The sequence below is a fragment of the Eubalaena glacialis genome, chromosome 13 (assembly GCF_028564815.1).
Source record: "Eubalaena glacialis isolate mEubGla1 chromosome 13, mEubGla1.1.hap2.+ XY, whole genome shotgun sequence".
In the NCBI taxonomy this organism is placed as follows: domain Eukaryota; kingdom Metazoa; phylum Chordata; class Mammalia; order Artiodactyla; family Balaenidae; genus Eubalaena; species Eubalaena glacialis.
In genome coordinates, this window is record NC_083728.1 from 27214986 (window position 1) to 27234648 (window position 19663).

The 19663-nt window shown below is 42.2% G+C and overlaps 1 protein-coding gene across 1 annotated transcript in view; it reads right to left on the reverse strand.

Moving 5' to 3' along the window:
* KIF3B (kinesin family member 3B) overlaps window positions 1–19442 on the reverse strand; it is a 37407-nt gene extending 17965 nt beyond the window's left edge. The window contains exon 1 of the mRNA XM_061210201.1: window positions 19356–19442. The gene's annotated coding sequence lies outside the window, so the exon portion shown is untranslated. The remainder of the gene's footprint in view (window positions 1–19355) is intronic.
* Window positions 19443–19663: the final 221 nt, after the last annotated feature.

Sequence of the window (19663 nt, forward strand, 5' to 3'; positions counted from 1 at the left end):
GGTAGGGAGCAAGCAGATCAAAGAGGTATGTACGAGGACCTTAAACTCCCGAAAACCTCAGTGCAAGAGTTTTTAAAAAACAGGTAATTCACATGGTTCTTGACTCAAAAGGCCCTTTGGTGACAGATCTCTCTCCTTTACCTGTTCTCCAGCCACCCAGTTCCCTGCTTACAAGGTGAGTGTTATTAGATTTTTATCCTCCTGAACTAGTTTATGCATAACAAGCAAATATGTATTAATACATACTTACCCTTTCCCTTTTTACACAAGTGTAGTATGTTATACACAGTAATATGCAGTGTCCTGCATCTTGCTTTTTCTTCATTAAACAACCTATCTTGGAGTTTGTTCCCCTCAGTAAATGCAGAGCTGCCTTATTCTTTATGACAGCAGCAAAATATCCCTCTGTATGGAAGCATCATTATTTATTTAACCACTACTCTAGCACTTAAGCTGTTTCTGATATTTTACTGTGAAAAACCTAGGACCACACCCTTTCATGTGTGGGAAAATCTATCTGTAAGGATAAATTTCTAGAAGCACAATTGCTGGATCACAGGATATACGCATTTGTAATTTTAGTAGATACTTGAACAGTAATAACAGGATCCTTTTTAGTTGTGAGAATGACCTATTCTTTGCCAACAAAAGGTGGGAAAATGTGAAGCAGGGATGGGCCACTCTAGGTATATATGCTGCAAGTTAATAAATACAGAGTCAATATGTTCCTCCGTTGGTCTTTCATAAAAACATTGTTCTGCCGCTAAGCGCATGGAAACATGAGAAGTTATTTTTCATACTTCTTCTAGTTGTTATATTAATAAAATAATGTTGTCTAGAATGCAGAACCAGAAGACCTCTTACCCTCTCTTCACCCATTTTCTATAAAATCTGTAAAATAGGGGTAATTCTCCTTCGTTTTGGATGCTTGTGAGACTAAAAGCCACTTACAAAGGTGGAAGTACTTTGTGAACTAATATAAAGCTGGATTAAAATTAACTAATACAGTTTCATCCAAAACCCTTGTCACAGGGTCATTCCAGAGATTACTAGTGAGCCCTAATTTTATGCATTAAACAACTCTAACATTTTCTCTTATTCAATTTGTAGTCATCATCCTTAAAAAAAAAAAAAATCAGCTGAAATTGAGATCCAAATACCTAATCAGTATTCAATTAGAAGTAAATCTCAAGCCATTTAAAGAAAACTATGTAAAAGGCAGCCCTTCATTCATCACCTTCCAGATGCTACTAGAATTTTGCCAGATGTTTCGAACCAGATGTCAGAATGGCCAGTCTGTTTACTGCGTCTCCTTTTCTTTTCCAGGGGAATGGCCCCCCAAGCTACAGCTGTGGCAGATCCCTTGCCTGTGTCTCTCCCTCCATTTCAACAGAGGTCTGCAAAAGCTGTCTAGGTGCCAGGCCCGAACCCAGCCCCCTGAGCCTCCTTTGGGGAGGCAGCAGCAGAACAGGGGATAGTTAGACAAGACCTGAGACTTGAAGGAGTAAGAAACAGAAAGGGATGGGTGGGGAACGGGTCACTGGAGAGGATCAATTCTTTTACGTTACATACCCGGGAAGAGGCCTAGCTGTCCAGCTTTTACCTATCAAAACAATGTGGCTCCAAGCCTGTTTAATAAGAAAAGCCTGCGGCAGGCTTTCTTGCAGATCTTGATGTTCAGATGCTTCTGTTACAGCCGCATATATTTTTAAGCTCTCCAAAACAATAAAAACAAAGGAATGATAATGACCTACAATAATCTTAAAAATCTTTTAAAAAGAAGTAATTCCCAAAGCCTGAGTCCCCTTAATTAAATCTCCTTGATTTGGAACACAGAACATTTCTTTTCTGAACTCACAGAGCTCGGCTGAGCTAGTCATGTACTACTGACATATTATTTCAGGAAGATGGACTAATTTAATTTCCTGCCACCAGGGCTTAAAATCTCGCTGTGGGTCCTCCTCAAAGGAGAGGGTTTTCTTGGAAGGATGCCCTGCTTTTCTTTCTTTACTTTATTACCTTCCTTCTCCTTCTTCTGGTCAGTCTAATTACAGTGATAAATCTTTAAAGGAACTCACAGCATTGCCAGGAAAGAAGGAATCACAGGTCAGCAGTTCAGCATTTTTGTCCTGAATACTTTTTCTGCTAGAACTTGTCATCCCGACGTTAACAACCACCATTTGAATGGCTACTACATGAGAAAAACTGAGTCTTTCCCTAACTTCATCTCTTTTGTCTGCTGAGGAAATCAGTTGCACATTTCTCATGGCAGCCACTCTCTTCCAGAATCTTTGAGGACTTGCCTGGTGGCGCAGTGGTTAAGAATCCGCCTGCCAATGCAGCGGACACAGGTTTGAGCCCTGGTCCGGGAAGCAACGTGCCACGGAGCAACTAAGCCCATGCGCCACAACTACTGAGCCCACGCACCTAGAGCCCCTACTCCGCAACGGGAGAGGCCACCGCAACGAGAAGCCCGCGCACTGCAGTGAAGAGCAGCCCCCACTCGCTGCAACTGGAGAAGGCCTGCACGCAGCAACAAAGACCCAACACAGCCAAAAATAAATACATAAATAAATAAATATATTAAAAAAAAAAAAGAATCTTACATGTTTGGATTCACGCACTCTCACCTTTGCTAGCTGTCATGGAGTCCACCTCAAATTCTAGAACCAGGTGCAGATTGGATGCTTAGTAACTACTGGCTTCCTATAGAGATTCTAGGACAGAGGTCACAGACTGGTCACATTCTACCTGCCCCCGCTCGCCTCAACTAGAGAAAGCCCGCATGCAGCAACGAAGATGCAACACAGCCAAAAATAAATAAATAAATTTAAAAAAAGAGAGAGAGCGGTGTTGTTAAAAACAAAAAACCTCACAGCAATTCCACGTCTATATTTGTGTATGTCCTGGTGAAAAACCTTTGCACCTGTGCACAAGGAAACAGACAAGGATGCTTCCTGCAGCACTGTTAAAATAGTAGAAAACTGGAAACAACCTAACCATCCATTTATAGAGGAATTGAAAAATAAAATATGGTATATTCATATTACAGATAGTATACTATTCAGTAGTTCAAAGGAATAAATTAGAGCAGGGGTCAGCAAATGACAGCCCACAGGCCAAATCCAGTCCATAGCCTGTTTTTGTAAATAAAGTTTTATTGGAACACAACCATACCCCTTTGTTTACATATCATCTATGGCTGCTTTAGCTATAAAATAGCACAGCTGAGTAGCTGCAGCAGACAGTATGGCCCACAGAACATAAAATATTTACCACCTGATCTTTCACAAAAAAAGTGTGCCAACCCTGAATTAGAGTTATATATATTTACATGGATAAATAAATAGGTTGAGTGGAAAAGCAAGCTGCAGAGTAACGATCATGACTAAAAACTTAGAAAACAATATGGTGCTCATGGATTTGCATTTATGTATACATAAGTATTCCCCAAAATGGGTAGAAGGATATACAACAATTTATGATAGTGGCTGCCCAAATTGGGCAGGGTGAAATGTAGAGAATGGGACAAGAAATGTGAAGAATTTTTCAATTTTATCTGTAATATTTTATCATTTCTCCTAAAAAAAGAGAGAAACAGGGAATGAGACTTGAAGCACATAAGAGAAAATGTTTAATCACTATCAATTGTGTTTCCTATATTTTTCTCTGAATGTTTAAGATTTCTCAAAAAAGAAAAGAAAAAAGAAAACAAGCAATTTCACATTGAAACAAAAAAACAGATTTTCTGCTTCTCTGGAATAATGGGAATATCTGACAGCCCAGGCCCCAAGTGGCAGCAATGGGAACCGAGTGACGGCTGCCCCTCTAATGGGCCCGGCCACCCAATCCTCCCCAGCCCACACTCTCTACTGTCTCACACCCAGCATGCTCTGCTCATTTATACTGCCTGCCTGGCTCCTGTAGGCATCCCTGCCCATGACCAAACTCATGTATACATGATCTAATTGAGAAAGGCCTGCCATGCTAGTCCACCTTTTTTTTTTCTTTTTAATATTTATGTATGTATTTATTTATTTATTTATTTGGCTGTGCTGGGTCTTAGTTGTGGCATGAAGGATCTTTGTTGCGGCATGCATGTGGGATCTAGTTCCCTGACCAGGGATCAAACCCGGGCCCGCTGCATTGGGAGCGTGGAGTCTTAACCACTGGACCACCACGGAAGTCCTAGTCCATCTTTTAAAATGACATTTACCAAGGCTCTGTAATGACATGGAATATGCTTAGAATAAATGAAAAAGCAGTTAACAAAATTGAATGCATGTAATCACAATTGTATAAAAATAAGACACACATCAAAACATTAATAGTGGTCCACTTTGTGTGATGGGACTACATATAGGTGATTTCCCCTGCTCCTTCGACATTTCTATATTTTTCAAATTTTCTGTAACAAGCATGTGGTATCTTCAAATGGGAAAAAATAAAGGTCTGGCAATTCACCAGAAACATCCCTGCAAGGAGGAGCAATCTGCGGGCACACAAAGTGCATACTAATGCATCTTTAATCAATGCACTCCAATGCAATGTCCTCTAAGATCTGACCGAGCAACCACCTGCCAACTGTCTGGCCTAGAGTTCAAGGACTCAGAGTGCCTGAAAGGCAGCCCAAACTATGGATCACAGGGGCCATCAGGAAAGCACTGCAACTCTCAGGCAAGAAGATAAAAGTGACTCCCTATTAACCAGCCCAAACCAAGTCCCTGTGCAGGTTTCTCTAAGGGGAAGCAGCTGTTTCTACTCTGTATCCAACTCATCACCATCAACACTACTTCTTTCTCAACTGTTGCTAATTGTTTTTTGGTTTTTTAAAAAAATTATTTATTTATTTATTTATTTATTTATTTATGGCTGTGTCGGGTCTTCATTTCTGTGCGAGGGTTTTCTCTAGTTGCGGCAAGTGGGGGCCACTCTTCATCGCGGTGCGCGGGCCTCTCATTATCGCGGCCTCTCTTGTTGCGGAGCACAGGCTCCAGACGCGCAGGCTCAGTAATTGTGGCTCACGGGCCTAGTTGCTCCGCGGCATGTGGGATCTTCCCTGACCAGGGCTCGAACCCGTGTCCCCTGCATTGGCAGGCAGATTCTCAACCACTGCGCCACCAGGGAAGCCCCTTGCTAACTGTTTTGAAGTATCAGGACTCCTTGTTTGCAAACCCTGAACCAACACCAAGAGAGCAAGTCCAACTCTGGGTCTCTGGTTCCCATGATGGCCAGTTATCAAAATGTGAATTACACAATTTTCAGAACAAGATTATTCATCTCCAGTTGAAAAAATAACATCCCTGTCTGGAGAACTTTTAAAAGGACATGGAATGTATGTTGAGGGACTAGTCCTATATTTGCTTCTATGTACATAAAATACATCTGAAGGGATATGCAAGAGCCAGATAACAACACTGGTTGCCTGTAGGGAAAAGAGCTGGGTGGCTGAAGGCCAAGAGTATAAGGGAGGCTTTGCAGTGTATATCCTTTTATACCTCTTGAATCATGTAAATATATTACCTAGTCAGAAAAATCAAATTAGGGGAGAAAAAAGATGGAAAAAATCTGTAAAATTAACTATATCCAGGTGTTAAAACTCATTTTCTCTTTTCATCTATCCACCAAGAATATAATGTAATAAAATGTTTTAACGATGAACAAAGGGCCCTAGTAGTAAAACTACTTGTCTCAGCTTCATGGTAAAGCTTCATAAAAGAGCTTCTATGAGGTCTACAGCAATGGAAATCCTTAACTTTCTAATGTCAATGTAGCATGTCACGTAGCCTCAGCCATAAAAGGCATTCAGAGCAAAGATGTCAAAATAACAGACTAATAAAATATATTCTGGGGACCTCCCTGGCGGTCCAGTGGTTTAGACTTCGCCTTCCAATGTAGAGGGTGCGGGTTCGATCCCTGGTTGGGGAGCTAAGATCCTACATGCCTCGCGGCCAAAAAGCCAAAACATAAAACAGAAGCAATACTGTAACAAATTCAATCAACACTTTAAAAATGGTCCACATCAAAAAATAAATAAAATAAAATATATTTATTTTAGTGTAATATAGTGTAATAACAGGCACTGTTTATAAACACAAGGTCATCTTTTTTTTGTAAGCCAAACAGTTGTGTGAACTGTCTAAACACTTTCAAACTGTCTCTTACAGTACATATATGAGAGCCACAGAATCTCAAACTGGCACATATTATTTGAGGGCATCTGAGCAATCAATATCAAAACACTGAAATGCAATACTCAAAATGTAATACTCCCTTGAAACAGCAACTCCATTTCTTGGAACTATTTTAAGGCCTTCAGTGAATAACTGAATACATGTGCAAGATGTATGTACACCTTTATGTTTATCTCAGCAGCATCTCTAACCACTTAAATACTCATTGATAAGGGATTTGTTAGATTATGACACATCTCTACAATGGGAAATTATGCAGTCATTAAGAATGGCAATATAGGGCTTCCCTGGTGGTGCAGTGGTTAAGAATCCTCCTGCCAATGCAGGGGACACGGATTCGAGCCCTGGTTCGGGAAGATACCACATGCCACGGAGCAGCTAAGCCCATGCGCCACAACTACTGAGCCTGTGCTCTGAAGCCCACGAGCCACAACTACTGAAGCCCGTGCGCCTAGAGCCCGTGCTCTGCAACAAGAGAAGCCACCGCAATGAGAAGCCTGCGCACCGCAACGAAGAGTAGCCCCCGCTCGCCGCAAGCAGAGAAAGTCCGCACGCAGCAACGAAGACCCAACGCAGCCAAAAATAAATAAAATAAAATAAAATAAAATAAATAAATTTATATTAAAAAAGCAGGCTACCAAACAGAAGACTTACTATGATGCGATTTATGTTTACATGTGTACATGCACAAGTGCAGAGAAAGTTGTGAATGAGACAGTGTAAAGTCATGATTCAAAGCATGAACTTTAGTATTCAATGGGTCAGCATTTGAATTTCTGCTCTGCCACTTAGGTATAAAATCTTGAGGAAGTTACATTAAGTCATAGTTTCTTGTACAAAATGGGATTAATAACATCTACCATAAAGAACTGTTCTAAGGATTATTAAATAAGCTAATAAATGTTAAATGGTTAGCCTAGTGCAAGATGTGTAATAAACACTCAAGAAAGGCAAGCAATATTGATCTCTGGGGGGTGAGGTTGCAAGTGATTGTTTTTGCTTTCTTTGGCCTTCTTGACAGGTGCATGTATTTTGTTTCTTACAATCAAGCAGTGGGATGGCAATAAAGCTATTTTTTCTTTGGGGGAAAAAAGTCTAGTAACTTGGTTTCAGCTTACACGTCTTAGGAAGACAGGCTACTTATCTGGAAAGAAACCTAGAAAGGTCACGGATAAGAAACATGAACAACTAAATGCCTGCTCTGAATTCAAACTGGCGCCCAGCACTCCCTGTCACTTGATGACCCCAACAGGCTAACAAAGAAAGCATTTAACTGATAAGGGGGAAAAAGAGGCAAAGAAATCCTATTTTGTGAAACATTCATAACATACATTCATAAAAAATATATTCAGGGCTCCCTGGTGGCTCAGTGGTTAAGAATCTGCCTTCCAATGCAGGGGACACAGGTTCGAGCCCTGATCCAGGAAGATCCCACATGCTGCGGAGCAACTAAGCCCGTGTGCCACAGCTACTGAGCCTGTGCTCCAGAGCCCGTGAGCCACAACTACTGAGTCCAAGAGCCACAGCTACTGAGCCCAGGTGCCACAACTACTGAAGCCCACGCGCCTAGAGCCAGAGCTCCGCAACAAGAGAAGCCACCACAATGAGAAGCCGGCGCACTGCAACAGAGAGTAGCCCCCGCTCGCCACAACTAGGGAAAGCCCGTGCACCACAACGAAGACCCAACCCAGCCAAAAATAAATTTAAAAAATAAATAAATTTATTAAAAATATATATATATATTCAAGTCTAGAGGACGCTAATTCAGAATCAATGTGAGTCTGGGGCTTTGTTGTACTCAATAGTCACAACTCATAGTACATTAGGAACTTAATGTATATTCCTCTTCTAATCCTCAAAATCACCTTATGAGGAATAGGTATTAACCCTATTTTAAAAATAAGGATGGGAGGCTCAGAGAAATTAACTGGCTCAAGGTCACACAGCAATTAAATGGAACAGTCAGGATTCAAAACCAGGTTTGTCTTATTGAAAAACCCTAATTTAAACTTATTTTAAACACACAAACACACACATGCGTATACACATGTGTATTAATATATGAATAGATTAATAAAACAATTCAAGTTGTACATACAGTGAACAGGTAAATCTTCCCCCTACCCCTGGGGAGATACTCGAAGCATATGCAAGCATTAATGTATCTATATTGCTTCCCTACCTTTTTTTTGTTTTTAAACTCAAGTTTAAGTATAGTATCACCATTCTCTATCTTACTTTATAGATCTTGGGGGCCCCCCACACCCCCACCCCCATCCCTACCTTTTAAGTAGCTGCCTAAATGCCATGGTACAGTTCTCTTATAATGTATTTGATTAGTCCCCTGCTGAGGGAACCTCCGATAGTTTCTGGTCTTTGCTAGTGCAAACAATCCTGCAGTGAATATCCTGAACATATACCTTTAGCTACACATGAGGGCTCTTCGTAGGAGCTATTCCTGGATGTGTAAACACTACACATGTTCCTTTTTGACAGAGGGCACCATCCTACCCACTTCCCAGGCTGTACCATTTATCCTCCCACCAACAGTGCACTGACTGCCCACACAACCCCAATATCCGGGGCTCGTGCTCTGAACCACCACGAAGCTATGAAGCTGGAAGAGCCTGCCTGTCAGGAACTCCTCATTCCATGTACTGATTCGGGAAAGAAACGAAACTGTTTCTCTGCTAAACATTTACACTCTGATGTCAGAGACTTAATCAACCAAATACAACATTTGGCCCTTGAGTAGGACCCTTTTTTGGATCTTGATTCAAACAAACCGATTGTTAAAAATGTATGAGACCATCAAGGAAATTTGAACATTAAGGAATGTTAAGGAACGATGATGTTAAGGAATGTTAAGGAATTATTGTTACATTTTTAGGCGTGAAAATGGTATTTTTAAAAGAAGGTTCTTACTCTTAGAGACACACACAAAAGCATTTTCATATAAAGTTTTTTTTTTAACATCTTTATTGGAGTATAATTGCTTTACATTGTTGTATTAGTTTCTGCTGTATAACAAAGTGAATCAGCTCTATGCATACATATATCCCCATATCCCCTCCCTCTTGCGTCTCCCTCCCACCCTCCCCATCCCACCCCTCTAGGTGGTCACGAAGCACCGAGCTGATCAACCTGTGCTATGCGGCTGCTTCCCACTATCATATAAAGTTATATGCTGTCTGGGACCAAAATAATCAGAGGTGAGGTGGGGTGAGGTGAATAAGAGGTTATAAGTGAAACAGAACTGCCATGTGCTGATAACTGCTGGAGCTGGGTAATGGGTTCATGGTTCATTACACTATTCTATTTTTATGTACGCTTGAGAGTTTCCAAGATGGGGTGGGAAAAAAAAAGATTGCCCTCTGACCAATGCCTTTTAACTTTTAAGAAAATTTTAATTGTGGTTAAAAAAAACCCCACATAATATAAAATGTACCCTCTTAACCGTTTTTAAGTGTACAGTTCAGTAATGATAATGATATTCACATTGTTGTGTAACAGATCTCTAGAACTTTTTCATCTTGCTAAACTGAAACTCTATACCTATCAAATAGCAACTTCCCATTTCCCTGTCTCCCCGGCCCCTGGAAACCACCATTCTACCTCAGGGTTCATCCATGTTGTAGCATGTGACAAGATCTCTTTTTTTATAAGGCTAAATAACAACCTATTGTGTGTATATACCACATTATCTTTATCCATTGATCTGTCCACAGGCATCTAGGCTACTTGCACCTCTCATCTATTGTGACTATCGCTGTGGTTGATCACAGGTGTACTCAATGACTTGTCCTTTTAATCAGACTGCCATGCAGCTGGGTAGAGAGCCACAGCAAATTCTATATTTAAAAGAGGGAGGTGGCCTGGAATAACAAAAAAGAGATTCAGACACACCTGGGAATGAAACCCAGCCCAACCATTCCCAGCTCTGGGACTCCATGCAAGTTCCTTCAACCAGCTAAGCCTATATCCTCCTCTGCAAAATGGGACTACCACGAATGCCCTGCTCCTTGGGGCTGTGTGAGGATTAGAGGAGGACAAGCATGACAAGGCCTGGCCCACAGGAGGTGCTTCTGCCCTGACCCAATTTACAGGAGAAAAAAACCTGAGACTTGGAGAGAGAAGCAACATGGCAGACTGAGTTAATCAGCAGCAAAGTAAGCAGAAACCAGGGCTACCGGGCTCCAAAGTTCATGGCGTTTTTCCACACCAGCGTGTCCTAAATGTCAGTCATCTGATTGTCTCTTCACAATTGTTGCCATATCCATACACCACCTGTACCATTATTTAGTAAAAATTTTGCTTTGAATCTACTTTAACACTTTTTTTTTTTTTTAATTTATTTTTTTGGCCATGCTGCACGGCTTGCAGGATCTCAGTTCCCTGACCAGGGACTGAAGCCAGGCCACAGCGGTGAAAGCCCAGAATCCTAACCACTAGGCCACCAGGGAGCTCCCAAATTTCTTTTTAACAGAAACTTCCTATGACTACCATGAATGGAAAACCAGTATCACTTGTTGTAAATAGAAGGTAACTGTGAAAATAAAGACAAACAACAATGTTACTCAATTCGAACTAGATACTGTAGCTTACCTAAGGCCAGAGGCCTGATCTCTCTTGGTTAGAAAGCCAGTAGAAGGGTGAGATAGGGAGGGTGGGAGGAAGGCTCAAGAGGGAGGGGATATGGGGATATATGTATGCATATGGCTGATTCACTTTGTTGTATAACAGAAACTAACACAGTATTGTGAAGCAGTTATACTCCAAAAAAGATGTATTAAAAAAAAAAAGAAAGTAAGAAAGCCAGTTTAGCACGTGTTAAGAAAGACTGGAACCAAACAAATACTCTCCTTGACATAGTCAAAAGAACCAAAAGAGTTTCAAAGGGAATAACTCTCACTGTGTCGTTCAACATAATTTAGGATGTTGTGTCTAAGTGTCAACTAAAATCTTCTCCTGTTCCACCTGGTTTAGCTCCAGAATCTAAGGCCATCCATGTCCGCAAATCAGAGTCCCGTTATCAAGATCCCTGGTGATTGGTGTGTACATTAATGTTGGAGAAGCTGCCCACATATGCTACCTTTATCGTAAACAGTTCCCAAAGTTGATCAAGCAGAATGTCCCATAAATCACAGAATTTGTTTCAGTAATATAACGAGTTAAATACATTAAAAAAAATCCCCTGCCTAAAGTCCACCAGAACTGTCATGGTTCACTGTCCAATTCCATAATGACATGCTCTCACAGCTCATTCAGTGCACAAAACTGATCATGTACATACAATATTCCGGGTTAATGTCACCAGCCAACAGTCTGTTCAGAGAATGAAGGGTTTAAATGTTAAAGGCTCAGGTTCTGGGTCCTACTCATAGGGAATTCTGTATCAAAAAGAAAAACAGATTAAGAAGAAGCAGCAAAGAAGGCGAAAAAACTATGAAAAGATACCTTATGGCTTGTGAATTATACCTCAATAAAGCTTTTTTTTTTTTTTTTGAAGATATTTTTAGGGTCCTAATCAAATTTTAAGAAGGAAAATGTACAGTTATCCTTTTCAACTTTTTAAAGTTCGAACTTTCCCCAAACTAATTTATTTAGAATTGTTCTCTTATTAGGCTGAGAGGGAAGCAAAGATATTCACTACAGCACTATATGTGATTATAAAAAGCCAGAAACAACGTCAATGCCCAATGCTAGGGAAAGTTTACTAGCTCATAATTACTAAACATGGAAAAATGGTTATGAAATGTTACGTGAACATTTCCAAATGCAAAATGGGAAATACACTTTGAGAGCAACTACCTAAAAAGATAGCTGTGCAAGTGGACAAGTAAGCTGAAAGTAAGTCAGGATACCCTTTGCACAGGCAATCCCTCTCCACCAAACTGCACTAATGTCTGCCTTTTCAACTTTATTTAGACACTACCTTGTTAAAAACATTATTTAAGGAGGCTGCCTTTATAATTAAAATTTTTTAACAATGAAAGGATCTAGTTTAAAGAAATCATCAGAAATGTAGACAAAAGTTTATGCAAAGATAATCTTCAAGATGTTCTCTGTAGCCTTATTTATAGCATTTAAGTATTGAAACCAGCCTAAATGACAATGACTGGGGAAACAGGTAAGAACTGCACATTCATGAGATAAAATACATTTAGGAATATATTTTCCTTTGGACAGTAAGATGTTTTAACAGTAGTTATTTCTGAGTGAATCTTATTTAATCTTGTCACGGTTTTCCTCAATAGAAATTATTTTTATAATTAAAAAAAAATTCTATTAAAAAATGCTGGCAATTGAAGAAGTAAGGAGGGAAAAATACCATATATTTCTTAGGCTAGAATCTGACCTGCTATTGCAGACAGTGCAAAACCAGTAACTATTTCCACCAAGAACTATCTTCTTGCTGTTATCTTAAGTAACTTGAGCTGACATTTTGTCTTACCTGGATGGAATCTTTTACGATTTACTAGCTAGATTTCTTTGCTTAGGTTATTGAAATGTGTTATATAATGATTACTGCAGTCCCCTAAGCTGCTGGAGACAGTACTATGAACTTTAGTTTCTGTGTAATTTATGTCACACACAAAAGCCCCAAAGCAAGCCCTTCCTGAAACCACTGCTGAAAGGGATGTTAAGGACCCCAGAGTGGGTAACAGCATGGCCAGTCTCAGCTCCCAGTAGTCTATTACAATCTCTATTTCACTTGGACTCACTTCCATTTATACACTATGTTCAAATATGACAAAATGCAACTGCTGCAAATATCTTGCCAAAAACTTAAAAATAAAACCACACCCACCACAATTATCACTGGTGCTCTCTAATGCAAACTATGATTTAAATAAATCAGCATACTAAAGATAGATCTGCCTGTGTGTGAAGAGCTCAGTGTCTGCTATCAGTGTGACAAAGTGAGGAGACACAAAGTGTCACCAAGATTAACTGAAGCCTTAAACAAGAACATCCCAAGCTGCAATGCAGATGTGTGATGCTGATAAGATGAGCTGATTGTAATGATCTCTGACTGCCAAGAAACAGCTCTAAAAGCCCCACCCTGGAAGGTCTGGGAGAAAGCCCTGCATGAAGTCACCAAGGAAGAGGAAAATATTACCCAACTCAAAGCTGTCTTTCAGGCAGCGCTGGAAGAGCCTTGGAAGATTATCCCACGTCCTTATTTTGCCTATACAGACACTGAGGGCCAGAGAGGCTGAGTTACTTGCCTCCGGTCACACAGCAAGTGGCAGAATTGCTATTAAAATTCATGTCTCCACCCAGATCCCACTGCCTTTTCACACCAGAATTTCCTGTGGTGGCACAGGCCTTGACCAAGAACTCTTTCTAAGACTGCAGAGATAAGGGATGTTGAAGGGAAAATAATGAGCCCACATGGCAGACAAGGAAAACTGAGGCTCGACAAAATTGAATCTTTTACAGATAAAAAAATGGGTAAAAATATTCTTTGGTGACAGAAGGTAGGGTAGTGGTCACCCTTCTGGAGGGAGGTGAGGAAGGCTTCTGGAGTGCTGGTAATGTTCTATATCTTGATCTGGGTGGTGGTATCATGGGTGAGTTCATTTTACGAAAATTCAACAAACTATACAGTTACAATCGTCTAATTTTTCTGCCTGTATCTTATCCTTCAATAAAAACATTACATTAAGGAAAGAAAAAAAAAAACTGAATCTTTTGCAATTAGTCAGCAGGTGGCATAGGGCTTTAGCCACCCTCTCCTCACCGGTGCAGATGTTAATTACCAGAATCAAGAAACAGTTCAGGGCCGAATGACTCAGAACACAAGCTCTCAGTTCCTACCTGCTTCATGTTTCAGCCCTGAGTTAGAGCTAAGAAGGATGAGAGGTAGCCTATCTCACAAATCAGATTATCTGTTTGTTCCCTATCAGTGAAGTAATTGACACCCATAGTTATGTTAAAATACCTCAAGGGTTTTTCCCCTGATTTCTTCAAACATTCTATGAAGTCAGTTTTTTTCATCAGCCTTTAAAGTTAGTTACCCAGATACAGAAGAGAAAGAAAGGCTTTTGACGAGACGTCAGGGATGTACTGCCCACCTGAAAAACAGATGAACAAGTGAGTGGTAGGAAGAGCAATGGACTTGGAATCAGCAGACCTGGGTAAGTTATTTGACTTTTCTGTGCCTCTACTTTCCTCTTCTGGAAAATGGGATTCATAACAGTCCTCATGTTACAGGGTTGCTGTGAGGACTAAATGAGACAACATGTGTAAAGTGCTGAAAACAGCACTTGGCTCAATAAACTTTAGCTATTCCTATTACAGGTAGACCTCGGAGATACTGCAGGTTTGGTTCCAGACCACCATGATAAAGCAAATCTTGCAATAAAGCAGGTCACACAAATTTTTTGGTTTCCCAGCGCATATATAAGTAATGTTTACACTATACTGTAGTCTACTGAGTGTGCAAGAGTACTATGTCTAAAGAAACAATGTACATTAATTAATGTACACTAATTAAAAAATACTTTATTGCTAAAAAATGCATCATCTGACAACGCAGGGTTGCCATAAACCTTCAAATTGTAAAAAAAAAATGCAGTACTTGTGAAGCACAGTAAAAAAAAGGTAAGCCTGTACTTTTATTATCATTATCTTTGGCAAGTCCTAGTTTTGCTACTTATTACCAAAGGAGTACATCTCAAGCTTTAATGTACTCAGGAAACACCCGGAGGTCTTGGTAAAATGCAGGCTGGCTTATTATATCTAGACTTAGACTCTGCATTTCTAACAAGCTCAGGGCACATGGGTGCCTCAGTCATGAAGAACACACTTTGAGTGGCAAGGATCTACCGAACCCAGCACCTATCGGGTGCTTCATATTACTGACCAAAATGAATGACCCCTCAGTAGCTCAATGCTTCATCTGTAAACTGGGGATAATACATATGCCATGTGATCTCAACTGACTGAACATTAGTACACGAGAATGCACAGGAAAAAGCATTCTAAACTGCAAACAAAGCTACACAAGCAGAGGTGGTAGGATTATCAGTCTTACTACTCGCAATGTTGAATTTACAACATTGTGAAACCTAAATTTACAGGGGCAATTATTAGCATACGTTAAAAGAAGGCTCAAATTCCCTTGCTAGAATTCTAGCAAGAACACAACAGCTTCTCCAGGGATTCCCAAATCAAAAGCTCTGAAACTTTAGAAATGTCATTCGATGGCCAAGAAAGAACCACTTTGGCAGGAGAGTGTGGCCATTTGAGGCACTAAGCTTCAAGAGTGATTCCATTCTCTCTCGCAGAGATGGCCAGCCTCCTCCCAGCCGTCATCAGCCAAGATCTCAAGTCAGGACAGCAATGCCAACAGCATGAGACAGATGGGCACTGCCCTGGCAAAGCCCACACCCGCCACTCCACAAGCTAGCAAAGAGCCAGACTTCGAGAAAAGCAGGGCTTCCGGATGTCCAAGGTGGAGGCTTCAAAAAGATGTACCTGGCTATCTTCCTGCAGTATAAGCAGGGATCTCCTCCCCAGAGGCTATAAGTATGATGTTTACACCTTGTGCCTCTCCTCCAAGGGTTCACAGGGAACCAGAGCTAATTCTTCCATACAGGGCACCTTACCAAAAAGTTCTCTCATCATTTTAGAGGCAGATGGCACCACCAACACCTACCTAATTGCTCAGGCCAAAAACCCAAGAGTCGTCTCTGATTCCTCCAGCTCTTCCCCTCAACCACCATCCTGCTGGTTTCACCTCCATGACACATCCCCAATCCATCCTCTTGTACCATCTCCACTGTCACCACCCTAGAAAGCCACCATCACCTCTCACCCGGCCGCCTAACTACTCTCCTGGCTGCCATTCTTACACCCTTAAAATTCACTGGCCACAGGGGCCAAAGTGATTTTTTTAAAAAACAAAAAACAGATCACATCACTCCCCTTCTTAAAGCCTTCAATGCCTTCCCATTGCTTTTGGAATAAAGTCCCACCTCCTCACTCTAGCCCACAGGCCCTAGATGACCTGAGGCCTCACTCCCAGCCCAGCCCCACCTTGGCCATCTCACCATTCTCCCCTCCCCCCACCCCAGCCCACCTGCTCCCGCTGCTCTGAGCCTTCTTTCAGTTCCCAGAACTTACCAAGCTTATTCCCACCTCACAGCCTTTACCTTTGCTGTTCCTTCTGCCGTATTCTCAAATGTTTGGCCCCTTTCTGGCAGCAAGTCTCAGCAAAAATGTCACCCCCTCAGAGTGGCCTTCTCAGACCACCCAATCAACTGGCAGCATCCCCATGGAGAAGTCACTCTCCATGACATCACTGTTTTATTGTTTGCACAGTACTTATTTCCATCCAAGTGACCTTGTTCATTTATTGGTCTATTTTTCTGCTGCTGCCACTGGAATGGAAGCTGCACGAGAGCAAGGACCTCACCTACCTCTCAACCATCACATCCCCAGGCTAGAACTGGGCCTGACACACACCAGGTGTTCAGCAAATGCTGAATGAATGAAACTGAGGCAATAGAGGTAAGAGCACTGAACTTGGAGTCAGAACGCCTGGGGGCCAGTGTGAAATGGGCCACCTACTAGCAGCCTGGCTTCTCTTACCTCAGGTCCCTTGACTGTAAAATGGGAATCTCAGTCTGCACCTTCCCTTCCTTGCAGGGTTACCGATAGACTGAGTGAAGACACGTTTAAGCATTTTTGTAAACCATTAGGCACCATAAAGAGAGCACTGTATTATTAGCCAGCACAAGAGAAGGCTCTTTCTCAGGGATCCATAAATCAGTGGATGAAAGGGCTCAGAGAGCAAGCCAAGGCTTCGAGCCCAGGCACCCAACAGAAGCGTAAGGACACAAGAGATGTGAATCCGAAGCTTTACTCTGAGGAGGGGCAAACACAAGATATGGATTCATTTAAAGACATCAAATTCATTTCAAATGCTAGTAATATGCAAATTAAGCTCTGAGGTCCTTGAAGAATGTGGAGTTGGGGCTGATCTCCACATGCTCCACTGTGCTTGGCATAAAGGGATTTAGTAAACATTTACTGAACTGGGGGTCAGACTACCAAACCTGGCATCCTATCATCAGCTTTCATTTTTCTTTGCAACCCTTTCTGGCATGGGATTACAGGTTCCTGGAGCAACCCTGTAATACTGACATTTATATAATACTATGACAGCTACTGTTTCATGCATGCAATGACCCTGTGAGGTTGACAGACCTGGTATCGTCAGCACATGCTTTAATTTATTCATTCACCAACCATAAATAGAATATAAAGTATAATACAGGTGCTATGTTAAGCCCAAATAACAATAGTTAATGTCTACCAAACATGCCAGGCACTTTACATATATTAGGTGCAAATAAATCCTCATAACAGCCAGATATAGTGGATACTGTTATTATCTCCCTTTTACAAATGATGAAACTATAGCACAAAGAGGTAAAGTAAATTACTCAGTGGCATGCAGCTTGAAGTGGCAGAGTCAAGATTTGAACCCAGGCAGCCTGATTCCATGCTTTTAAACCACTAGCATGCAATCAGAATTGTACAGTAGCACCGAAAGGGCCTACCAGCCTACTCCTCTCACTTTAAAGAGGAGGGGGCATGGGGACAGAAAAGCCCCTTGTAAACATTCCAACTTAGTTCTGAGGTCCACACTTTGGATGGTATCTATTTAAATGAAGCTTTATGTAAGATCTTGTTTCCTTGCCAGTGGAAGAAAAGCCTCTAGCCAAAGCAGTCAGAAGGAACAAAAGAAGACCCTTGTGGCTTTGTAACAGCTACTGCTGAGAAATCAGAGATATCAGGATATAGGGAAGAAAATACAGGATTTACCTGGAAATGTGTCCAGCTCCATCACTTAATAGGTATAAAATTCTTAGGCAAGTCATTCACTTTTCTTAGCCTCAGTTTCCTCATCTTCGAAATGGGGATGACATCACCACCTACCTGGCAAAGTCTATGTGAAGATTAAATGAGATAATATACCTGAAAAGTGCTTCTTAATCATATACAGTTGACCCTCAGTATTTGTAGGGGATTCCAGGAGCCCCCTTGGATACCAAAATCCACGGATGCTCAAGTCCCTTATATATAAAGGTGAAGTACATACCTTCATTGAAAAAAATCCACATCCACACAGTTCAAACCTGTGTTGTTCAAGGGCCAACCAGACTTGTAAATAGCTATTACTGTTTCAAGCACTTCTCAAAAGACATAAAGATAACCCTTTGTCTTCTGGAAGGGTCAACAAGGCCTAAGTAGAAAATAAAACCATAACCTCAAACAACTACAAGGACTTGACTCCAGGGTTTCCCCCGCCAGGACTACTTTGCAGAACTCCACACCACCTCCCTTTCTCTAAGCAGAATGGAGAAGTAAAACTGAGGGTGGGGGGGATGTCAAGAGGAGGAGGAATATCCATATGAGCTGGTGAACTACACACCTAAATCCTACCTGTCTCAAAGTCAACCTCTCCAGGAAGCCTTACCCAAACCACCCCTCATGCCTCATAATAGCTTGTTGAGCACTTACTATGTGCCAAGCTACTTGACATACCCATCTTACTGGATTCCCACAGTGGTTCATTAACGCATTTTACAGATAAAGAAAAGAAGGCTCAAGGAGATTAACTTGCCCAAGGCCACACAGTTACTAAGTGGAGATGCACAGTCTCAAATTCAGACACTCAGACTTAAAGTTGGACTCTCGGTCCTTCTCCTCCCCATTTAGGGCACTTTCAACGTACACGTCTCATAATCTTAACCACTCTGAGCAGCAAGTGTTAGGACCCCATTGGGCAAACAGGTCAACTGAGGCCAAGAGGAGAAGGGACTTGTCCAAGGTCACACAGCGAGCCAGGGGCAGCGCGGAGGTTTGGACCCCAAGGTTTCGCTTCCCCGCCTCCCTCCCGAGCTGGGTCCCAGACTGCGAGCCCTCGCGGCCAGGTCTGGGGGTCGGGCCGCACCCCCGCCCGGGGGAGGAGGGGCGAGGTCGCCCGGACTGCCTGAAGATGCCCAGGAGGCAGGGCAGAAGATGCTCCCGCTCCCGGAGCAGCAAAGCCAGTCGGTGGTGCTGCCCCAGGCCTTCGGGAAGATCCCAGGCGACGGAAGGATCGGCCCTGCCCGGCGGTCGTTCGCATCGTCGCCGACTCACCTGCAGCCCGAGCCGAAAGCTGGCGGCGGCAGCAGCGGCGGCGGCGGCGGCTGCAAACCGTGGGCTCAGCCATTCCCCGCTGCCCCGGATGGGGAGAGACCGAGGCCGCTCACTTCCTTAGCAACCCGGCTCGGCGACCTACTTCCTTAGCAACCAGTGTCAATTTCAATAACTTTATTGGGACACGAGCGGCGGACATGGAGAGCCGGGCGAGCCAGGCGGGGAGGGGGCGGGCCAGGTATTGGCGCTTAGTAGGTATCCAACAGCCTTCGGTTCTTTCACCCATCTAAGGGGGTATGAGGCGAGCG